Genomic DNA, 11,784 nt, shown 5'->3' with positions numbered 1-11,784 from the left:
GGGGGGGGGGGGGGGGGGGGGGGGGGGGGGGGGGGGGGGGGTCCCCCATCAGTGACTGGTTCACCCGAAATCCCGTGAGCTGAAGCCGAGCAAGGAAAGGCGGGACGGAGGCGGGGCAGCCTGGCTTCTACAGAGGGAGGGGCTCACTCTTCAGCAGGGAAGAGGGCAACGTCACGTCAAATCATGTTGCGTCATTTGACGTCACGTCCCTGTGTGTCTGCCGCCCCCGAGGTTTGCTGAACCTGACTCCACAGGGGAGGGGGCCAGAAAAGGATAGGGGCATTTGGGAAAGGGGAGGGAGAGAGACCAGGTGGAACTTGTGCACCTGCCGGGGAGGCCCCAGTGGACTAGTTCCAAGCAGAGTGAATGCCTAAGACTCATTCCTATTTCTGTCTCCCTTCAGAGGTTTACCGTTTCGTCACAACCACCTGGGAGTGACAGGAGAAAAACATGATCATCCCTATTTTGCAAAGGAGAAATGGCTCACAAAGGGGAGGGTATTTAGGCCAAGTGATACAACAGCTGGGCATTGTGGGAGCTGAGAAGCAGCATCGGAAGGCTTGGGTTCAAATTCTGTTTCTTATTACCTTTCTATCACCCTTGGACATACCATTTTCCCTCTCTGGGCCTCAGCTTCCTCTTCTGTAAAATGAGGAGACTGGCCTGGATGGCCTCTCAGGTCCTTTTCCCCCCTCCCTAGATCTGTATATCTTATCCTATCATCTCAGTTCCCTGGGCTTCAGCTTCCTCATCTGAAAAATATCCTCTCAACTCCTATTATCTTATCAGGTAGCATTACACACACAAACTCACCCCAAACCGCATCCCAGGTTTTGTTCTCTGGGTATTTCCACTCTAGGGAATCACAAGGGAATTGGGGATTGAAAGGTTAAGGAGTGAAAAGGAAAAGACATTGGAGGAGACTCAGATTCATCCTTAAGCACAATTTTTCAAAAACTATGAGAAAAAAATGATGGCCTTGCAGTCTCTGGGTACAGTGAATGATTACCTATCTCACCTTCCTCAGAGCTGTCCTAAGAATTTATTTGCTCTTCTCTCATGCAATTATGTACCTTTAAAAAAATATGGTTATATATGGTTCTTCCACCCTTTCTAGATTGTGTTTCTTGAGGAAAAGGAACCATGATTTCAACTTTGTATCTCCTTCAGCATTAAAAACATTGGCTTAGTAAATATTCATTCACTGAATGAATAAATGAGGAGCCCACAAGCAGTTCCAGTGGCCCCTTCTCTCCATCTTTTCATTTCTATGCACCTTTCTTTTTTTTTTCTTTATTTTTCTTTTTTTGGAGGGGGGAAGGTAGGGCAACTGGGGTTAAGTGACTTGCCCAAGGTCACAAGGCTAGTTTTTGTGTTAAGTTTCTGAGGCCAGATTTGAACTCAGATACCCCTGACTCCAGGGCTGGTGCTCAATTCACTGCACCACCTAGCCACCCCTCTATGCACCGTTCTTCCAAAGGCACAATAAAATTAATAAACTATTAGCTAACAATCGAAAAAGGAGAGAAAAGAAAACAAAATTACCAAAATCAAGAAGGGGAAAGGGAAAATCACAATGAATGATAATAAAGGAACAGAGGAAAATATTAGAAAATAATATGTACAATGATATGCCAACAAAACCAATAGTGTAACAGAAATGTACAAGGCACTACAAGTATGGTGAAGAGGTTGAATCTGAACCTGAGTTGCATCATCTAAAAAAATGGAAAGGTTGGACTAGACAGTCTCTATGGTCCCTTCCACCTCTAAAAACTATCATCAGATGACTACCAGCATATTATTGGCAAAGAACTGGAAATTGAGGGGATGCCCATTAGTTGGGGAATGGCTGAACAAGTTGTGGTCCATGGTTGTGATGGAATACTATTGTGCTGTAAGAAATGATGAGCAGGTGGATTTTGGAAAAACACAGAGAGACTTGCATGAAATAATGAAGAGTAAAATGAGCATAACCAAGAGAGTGCTGTATATAATAACAGTAATATTGTTTGAAGAATAACTGTGAATGACTCAGTTATTCTGAGTATTACAAATACTCAAATCAACTACAAAGGACCTATGAAGAAAGGTGCTATTTACCTCCAGAGAAAGAACTGATAAATGGAAATATGCATTGTATGGTTTATATATATATGTATATATATATATATATATATATATACACACACACATATGTGTGTTTATCTGTGTGGGACTGTATTACCAAGGAAATTATTGAGAGGAGAAAAAGGATCTATCTGTACAATGATATTCTTAGTAACACAACTTATAATAGCAAAAACTTGGAAAATATCTAGATACCCACTGATTGGCAAATGGCTGAACAACTTAAGATATATATGTATAATGAAGCATTATTGTTTTGTCCAAGGTAACACCATCTTCCCATTCACCAGGGCTCACAACCTGAATTTGTAATTAATTTACGAAATTATGAAATAGGGCAGACACACACAATTCTTTTGGTACTTGCCAGGAAAGACTACAATGGCAGCCAGAAGTGAGACCACAATCACACTTTGATAAGGCACAAAGGGTACAGGGGCAAACAGCACATAAAGTCCAGAGACAAACAGCGAAAAGGAGTACAGAGACAGACTGTGTGGGAACAGGAGATGGGATAGTAAAAGAGGACAGTTAAGGGAAGAGGATGAGGAGGGGGAGAAGTACAAACAATCACTCAAGTAACCATGAATTGGAGTTAGGAGCACTTGGCAGAATGGACCTGATGGAGAGAAAAGAGGGCTCAAGGGCAGGAGTTTGAAGTCTCATCTTTATAGGAGTTTTGGGGGGAACCGACTAACTCTGACCTGTGCCTCCTTAGGGTCAGTTCATTAACATATCCAAATCATCTCAAAACTGTCAGTAAAATTTAAAGTTAACATGTTCACATCATCTTAGAGTTATCAGCACCATTTGATGTTCTGTTTGTCTTACTGTGGATGTCTGAAATTTGTCTGAAGGATAGACAGGATAGATAGTGTAGATAGATAGACAGACGCATAGACAAACAGATATAGATAGATAGACAGACAGAATAGATAGATAGATCTCATAGGACTGAAAAATCCGGATAGATGGCCTCCCCTGATTCAACACACACTACCAGGATGTGATTTTTGGTTAATATGTGATACAATCTGTAAATTATGCCCCTTTCATCTTTAGGATGCTTTGTACCTGACTCCTAGGGTCCCCTTTGCAATCTGACTTGCTGCTATTGCTACTGATAAACTGACTAGATGGGACAGGGTCAGGGGACCAGAACAAGATGTCATTTTAGCACATAATTTAGGTGCCATCCTCAACTTGTCACTCTGACCCATCATATCCAATCTGTTTCCAAGTCCTGTGAATCCTGCCTTCCAAACTTCCTTCTCTTCTCTAACACTGCCCCTACCCTGGTACAAGCCCTCCTCACCTCATACCTAGATTATCACAATGGCTTTCTCTCTCCACTCCAATCTATCTTCCACTAAGCTGCCAAAATGGTCTTCCTAAATCCCAGGTATGATCATGTTACCTTCCTATTCAATAAACTACAGTGGCTCCCTATTACCTCCCAGATCAAATATGAAATCTGCTGTTTGGCATTCAAAGCCCTTAATAACCTGACTCTTTTCTACCTTTCTGGGCTTCTTTACCCTCCTCTCCTCAATACATTCTAGCTAGGTGGAGCAGTGGGTAGAGCTCTGGGCCTGGAGTCAGAAAGACTCATGTTGCTGAGTTCCAATCTGGTCTCCCTTACTAGCTGTGTGACCTTGGGCAGATCACTTTACCCTGTTTCTCTCAGTTTCCTCATCTGTAAAATGAGCTGGAGAAGGAAATGGCAAATCATTTCAGTATCTTTGCCAAGAAAACCTCAAATGGGGCCACAAAGAGTCAGACACGACTGAAACAAATGAACAACAAATACACTCTGAATCAGTAACATTGGCCTAGTTACAGTTCCTTGAACACTCCGTCCCCCATCTTCATGCCTTTGCAGACCTGTGTAATTTCCAGGTATTGGCTTCCTCTTGTCTGCTCCTTTTTCTTATTCCCTTATTCATGAAGATTCTAGAAAGAGCTACGATTATGTCAGGGTAAGGAACTCTTCGTGTGGAAAACCCTTCCATCAATGCAGATCCCAACTGACCTATGACTTAGCAAATAAATCCTAAGGAGTTTCTTGAGGTTCAAAGAGATGAGGTATCTTAGGGAGGATCAGAGACTTCAATCCTAGGTTCATACAGCTAGTAAGTGTCAGATTGTAAATTCATAAGAAGAAAACTCGGAGACCATATAGTCCAACCTATTCCTTTTACATATGGGAAAAATGAGGTCCAGAGAAGAAGTGACTTGCCCATAATTACATAGGTAGTAAGCATCAGAAGCAGGATTTGAACCCAGATCTTACTGACTTTATCCACTCTACCACACTGCCTTTTCTTTTCTCAAGCTCTTTTTCATATATTTAAATCTCTGCTTGTCAATGGTAGTTAAAATTTATATATGTGTGGGTACGTGTATATATATACATCGTCCTCTCATAACAAGAACGGCCCAAGTCCTTTGCTGATTGTTATGGCAACCAAGGAGTTAAACGGAGTGAGAACTGGAGCAGAACTGGCTTGGGTCCAAGGACACAGTGTGTGATGATGCACCTGGTAGCTTAAGGGAAGCCAAGAGAGCTGTTCCGTTCCTTCCCTGAACCTTGATCGTTACATGTGACTGCATTCTGGGGATTGATGACCAGCTATCTGGTTTAGATCAGCGAAGGGAGATAATGAGGAAGAATTATGGCTACTCTGCCAAAAAGCACAGCCAGACCCAAATGCAAACATGAAGAGGAACAGTATGTGCAAGAAGCTTAGCTTTTGTCCAGAGACAGGAGCAGAGGTCACCCTCATGCTCAGTAATGAGAACAGAATGAGAATCAATAGGAACTAAGGGAAGATATTCCAGAGGGATGGCTGAGTGACATTTTGAAGAGGGCCTGTGGAGGAGGGATAGCTCTGAGCATCATAGACATCAATGGGAGGGACAGCAAGGTGGTGCAGTGAATAGAGCACTGGCCCTGGAATCAGAAGGACCTGAGTTCAAATCCGGTCTCAGACAATTAACATTTACTAGCTGTGTGACCTTGGGCAAGTCACTTAACCCAATTGCCCTGCCTTCCCCCTCCCAAAAGCAAAAAAAAAAAGGAAAAGGAAAAAGAAATCAATGGGAGAAGAGTGGAATGAAACACTTCTTCTCCTACTCCTGGGGATATAGAGCTGGCTGCCTAAGCAAAAAAAGTTTAAAAAAAAAAACAATTCCCCTGCTACCATTCCTTGCCCTCCCAAGTGCCCATTCAGCTCTGCCCTCTCAAGATCTCCCCCTCCATCCCCTCTCAAGTATCCATTCAGCTCTGCCCTCCCTCCAGACATGCCTTCCTCTTCCATTGTGCCCTCCCTCAGATGCTCCTGTTCTATTGTGAACAAACTAGACCCTTTCTTCCTATATGCCTTCCATAATGATGGCCTGTCTCACTCTCCACCTTCTCTTTCCCATACACATACATCAAAAGACACTGTCTCCCTGTCTCTCCACTGCTGCAGGCAACTTCTCCTTTACCAAGCTATTAATTCTCTTTTCATAATTTTCTTGCATTATTCTCATTTCCTTTCCAATTTTTTCCTCTATCTCTCTTATTTGATTTTAGAAATCCTTTGAGTTCTTCCAGGAAGTTTTTGGGTGGAAGGGCCTGAGATCAATTCGCATTTTTTTGAGGCTTTGCATATAGCTGTTTTGACATTGTTGTCTTCTGAATTTGTGTTTTGACCTTCCCTGTCATGATAGTAACTTTCTATGATCAGGATCTTTAGTTGTTGATCATTATCCCAGACCATTTCTTGAGTTTTAACTTTATGTTAAAGTTTAGCTCTGCTCCCAAGGCGGAGGGGGCACTTAGCTGTTTTCAGAGCTAGTTCTGAAGGTCTGTAAGTTTTCAGTTCTTCCAAGGTGATTTGACCTAAGGAAAGGTGTGGTCACTGCTCTCCTGATCTGTACTCTAGTCTGTGAGTAACCACAAGCATTCTTTTCCATTCTGGAACTGTGACCAGGGTCCCTGCTCCTTACCCTCTTTGCCTCAGTTTCCTCATCTGTAAATGAGCTGGAGAAGGAAATGGCAAAGCACTTCAAGTATTTCTGGAAAGAAAACCCCAAGGAGAGTATTAGTGTGCAATAGTCCACAGGGTCTCGAAGAGTCAGACACATCTGAATGACTGAACAACAGGTAGCTTCAGAGGCTTACTATGTGACCCTTAACCTGTCTGCCTCAGTTTCCCTATCTATAAAATGGAGATAATAATAGTACAAGGGTTGTTGTGAGGATCAAATGATATAACTGTAAAGTGCTTAGCACAGTGCCTGGCATGCAATAAGCACTACATAAATGTTACCCATTATAATTATTATTAACTACCTCCCAGGGTTATCATGAGGATCAAATGAGTTAACGTATAAAAAACGCTTTGTAAACCTTTTGTTGTTGTTCAGTTGTTTCAGTCATGTCCTACTCTTCCTGGCCCCATTTTAGGTTTTCTTGATGAAGATACTGGAGGGGTTTGCCATTTCCTTCTCCAGCTCATTTTACAGATGAGGAAACTGAGGCAAACAAGGTTAAGGGATATGCCCAAGGTCACACAGCTAGTAAGTGTCTGGGGCCAGATTGGAACTCAGAAACATGAGTCTTCCTGACTCCAGGCCCAGAGTTCTATCCACTGCTCTGCCTAGCTGCCCTCTGCAAACTTTAAAGTTACTTAAATCCTCAGCAAATGAAAGTTATTAGGTAGTTTTATTCGTCCTACTCAGTGGAAGAAGGACCCAGGAAGTCTGTACCAGCATACTCAAAAACATGTTCAATTTCCTATAGAAGGCTTCCTTGAATCCTACTCATCTATTTCTTTTTTAAAATTAAATTTTCTTTTTTCTTTTTTTTTGCTTTTTGAAGGGGGGAAGACAGGGCAATTGGGGTTAAGTGACTTGCCCAAGGTCACACAGCTAGTAAGTGTTGAGTGTCTGAGGCCGGATTTGGACTCAGGTCCTCCTGACTCCAGGGCCAGTGCTCTCTTTACTGTGCTACCTAGTTGCCCTTTAAATTTTATTTTTTCAATTAACAAAAATCAATTTTCTCTCCCTCCTATACCACCCTCACCACTAGGAGAAAAGGAGGAGAAAAGCCTTGCAACATAAATACCCATGCAAAACAAATTCTCATATTGTCCATATCCCAAAAAAAAGTGTCCCATTCTGCACCCTGAGTTCATGGCTTCTGTCGAAAGGTGGGTACCTTGCTTTATTATCAGTCCTTTGGAATAATGGTTGGTCATTGCATTGATCATTGTTCTTAAGGCCTTCAAAGTTTTACAATGTTGCTGTTAGCGTATCAATTGTTCTCCTAGTTCTGCTCACTTCACTCTATATCAGTCCATATGAGTCTTTCCAGGTTTCGCTGAAAGCAGTGATCCCTTTGATCATATTGTATAGCACAAAAGTATTCACTAGATTTCATATGGCATAGTTTTTTTAGCCATTCCCCAGTTGATAGACACTCCCTTAGTTTTCAAATCTTTGACACAACAGAGAGAGTTGCTATAAATATCTTTGTACTATGATTCTTTTTTCTTTTTTTGTTTGATCACTTTGGGGCACAAGCCTAGTAATGGTATTATTAGATTCAGTGATGCTAAGTGCAAAGCACTGTGCTGTGCTCTAGGAATGCAAAGAAAGGCAAAAGATAGTGCCTGCCCTCAAGGAGTTCACAGTCTAATGGAGGAGGTAGCATGCAAACAACTATGTACAAACAAGATATATACAGGATAAAGTGGAGAATTTCAGAGGGAAGGCACCAGAATTAAAAAAGATCAGAAAATATTTTCCATAGAAGGTACAACTTTCTTGAAGGAAGCCAGGAAAGCAGGGAAATGAGGGAGAATATTCCAAGCATGGAGGCCAGTCAGTGAAAATGCCCAGAATCTGGAAATGGAGTGTCTTGTGAGAGGAGCAGCAAGACCAGTGTCAATGCATCACAGGGTACGAGGGGAAGGAAGACTAGAAATGTGAGAGGAGACCGAGTTTTACAGAGGATTTCATGTTTCATCCTGGAGGTGATAGGGAGTCATGGGAGTTTATTCAATAGGACAGTGATGTGGTCAGACTTGTGCTTTAGGAAGATCACTTTGATAAATGGAAGATAGATTGGATCAGGGAGAGACCTGTGGCAGGCTGACCTACCAGCAGGCTATTTGCAATAGTCCAGACACTAGGTTGTAGGGGCCTGCACCAGGATGGTGGCAGGGCAAGAGGAGAGAAAGTGGAAATATACTAGAGAAAACTAGATGTTATACAAAGATAGAATCAGCAGGATTTGACAAGAGATTGGATATGGGTGGGGGAGATGGTGAGAGAGCAAGAAGCTAAAGATGAGACCAATATTTCCAGCCTGGGTAACTGGGAAGATGGTGCTGCCTTTTGAAGTAATAGGAAAGTTGGGAAGAGGGGAGAGTTTTGGGGGAAAGACAATGAGTTCAGTTTTAACATGTGTTTAAGATGTCTATGGGACATCTAGTTCAAGATGTCCAAAAGGCAGTTGGAGCTATGAATCTGGAGGTTAGAGCTGGATAAGTAGATCTGAGAATGATCAGTATAGAGTTGATAATAGAATCCATGGGAGCTTATGAGATCACCAAGCAAAATAGTATTAAAGAAGAGAAAAGGGCTCAGGACAGAGCCTTGGGGGATATCCACTATTAACAGATTGTTGTTGTTCAGCCTTCGTGTTCTCAAAGACATCTCAAGACATCATGAGTGTGAGGACTTGCTCATGAAATGGATGTAAATGAGGTAGAGCTGCATCAAGTCGTCAGTCTCACTCTTCCTTCCAGAGTCATCAAAGTGGCATCAGAGTCACCAGTGGCAAAACAAAGGTCAAGATGACTGGTGAAGGCCCAGAACCCCCATTTGCAAGTATATCCTGGGTGAAGATCCAGCAAAGGAGACTGGTAGCAGGAGAATTGGGATAGAGCAATGTCTTGAAAATCTAAAGAGATGAGAGTATCGAGGAGGAGAGGGTGGCCAACAGTGTCCAAGGCAGCAGAGAGGTCAGTAAGGATAAGGTTTAAGAAAGGCAATTAGTTCTGGCAACTAAGACTTCATTAGTAACTTTGGAGAGAGCACTATTTGTAGATAATCCTTCTCAAGGTGGTAGAGGAAGAGCCTGGAAATGGTAATGAGTAACATGGAATAATCCAACTCCCTCACCTCAATTAGTGAGTTGGGGGAAGGAATGAAAGTGCTAGTAGTGCTGCAAAGGTTGTCCAAGGAGGCTGTATCGTCAGGAGGGAGCCAGGTCTTGGTGAGAGCAGATGACAGAAGGATTAGAAAGGAAAAATTTTAAAAGAAAGAATTTTCGGGGTGGGTAGGTGGCACAGTGAATAGAGCACTAGCCCTGGAGTCAGGAGGACCTGAGTTCAAATCTGGCCTCAGACACTTAACACAAAAACTAGCCATGTGACCTTGGGCAAGTCACTTAACCCCAATTGCCCTCCAAAAAAAAGAAAGAATTTTGGAATCGATTGGGAGACATTGGAGACACTGGCCCAGGACCATCCAGCATGGGATGCCCACATCAAAGATGGCACTGTGCTCTATGAGCAAAGCAGAATTGCAGTAGCTCAAAGGAAATATGAGATGTGCAAATTTAGAGACATTTCCACTTCAAATGTTCATATGGACTATTTGTTCCCAGTCTGTGGTAAGAGTCTTCTGAGCTTGTGCTGGTCTTATCAACCACAGTTGGACACACTGTATCTTCACCTCAACATAACGATGTCATTCTGTCCCTCTTCCAGCACAAATGACAACAGCCAAGCAACGGTGGAAACCTCCTCTACACAGCCAAAGTTACTGGTTTTCCCTCCTTCGTGAGTTAGGGCACTTTTGTCCCACTTATCTCCTCCCTCCCCAAATGTGTAAGCAGTATTTAACCTGCTTAGTCATCATCTCCCACTGAGTCTTGGGGTGGGAGAGGAGTGGTTAAGGGCATAAACTCAAACATCTTTCCATTTGCCTTTCTCTTTCTTCTACACCTCCTGCTTGGCCCCAATTCATTCAAATGACCTCCAAACTGCTTTTACAAAGATCTCCAAAAGAGAGAGGGAAGGGATAGGGTCTGCAAATGCTTCTGGTACCTGCATCTGTGACTGAGAGGAAGAGGGATCCAACACAGGCAATATAGCAAAGATTCATTGTCCTAAGATATTAGCTAGAAGAATGGGGAACAAGATCTGAGTACCCTGTAAAATAATCCACGTTTGAATTTTACAGGAGAAGGAAGTAGCAGCACAGTGGGTACAAAGCAAACAGTTCTCCCAGGTGCTGCTTTGGGAAATATGGGGGAAGATGCAAGGCTTTTAGGCCACTTTCTACTTAGATGATGCCCAAGGGTAACTTCTAGAGGTAGGAAATATTGATAGGTGAACACCATGACTCCCTTCTATTGTCCAAGCTCTGTACAATGAGAAGAGGTACAGTATGATCTTCAGGCTTCTTTCTAGCTCTAATTTGTGTGATTAGTAAGATGAAGATCTCTTCCAAACTTCCTGGAACTTTGCCAAGTGTGCTTTACCTTTGGAAGTTCTGCCCAGTTAGAATCATGGGAATTTCTTTGGCCTGCTTTGTAGAGGTCATAGCACCTCTTTCCCCCCACAACAAAAGCAAAATTCTATTTATACTTCTACCCATAAATAACCCCTCTGGTGAACAAAATACTGGCCACATTTTCTTACAAAGACACCCTGGGGTAATTGAGGCATAGGCTAATATAAAATCAATCTAGTGAGAGGAGGACCTACTTAAAACTTCGAGATAAGACAAATTTTGTCTAACAGAAAGAGGATTTGGAGCTAGAAAAACTGGATTCAAACCCCAAATCCACAACTTACTAGCTATGTTAGTTTGGGCAGGTAATTCTAAAAATCTCTTCTAAAAATTTCATTCTCCTTATCTGAAAAATGAGAATACTAACACCTCATTCATTCAACAAACATTGATTAAGCATCCATTGTGTTCAGGATCCCAGGGAACTGAGATAAAGAATGGCAGTTAGTGATGTCAAAAAGCTTACCATCTAAAGGGAGATTGTGCAGACAAATGAGAGCATGTCTGTGAAGCATTATAAAAATTTGACCTCTTATCAGAATCATAACTAACGCAGAACAGTAAGAGCTTTACTCTTTGGTTCCAAAATTTCCAGAGTACAGACAGCATCATTCCAAGGCTTCCTCCCTCCCTTCCCTTTCCCCAGCAGTTCCACCTCACCTGGCCCTACTCTCAATGATATAGCCTTAGGTAAAGGCACTTGGCCTCCCCCCCTGGACCCCAGTCCTTCTATCATTCCCCTATCTCCCCAGCATGGAGAAATACAATTCAGTGGCATAGAAACATCAGCCCATTCTGGGAACTACTTCTTCCCAGTGCTGGGACCATCCCAACTGAACCCTTCCATCCCATCACTGCCTCAGCCCAATCCTAGTGCAAACAAACAATTCCTAGTTGCTCCTCCCACCCCCATGTTCTTAGCACCCTCTCCCTCACATAATCATTGTGAGGAAAATGCTCTGTCAAAATCAAAGCATTATGGGAAAGGGAGTTATTCTTATCATGTAATGTTATCCCTGAATCTAGAAAACCCAAGAGCCCCCCCCAAAAGAAAACAAAAGAGGAATCCAAGTAATA

This window comes from Petaurus breviceps, unplaced genomic scaffold (assembly GCF_028583685.1).
Source record: "Petaurus breviceps papuanus isolate PSGF00001 unplaced genomic scaffold, PetGlider_PUasm1.0 90881, whole genome shotgun sequence".
Taxonomy (NCBI): domain Eukaryota; kingdom Metazoa; phylum Chordata; class Mammalia; order Diprotodontia; family Petauridae; genus Petaurus; species Petaurus breviceps.
This window is presented reverse-complemented; position numbering follows the sequence as displayed.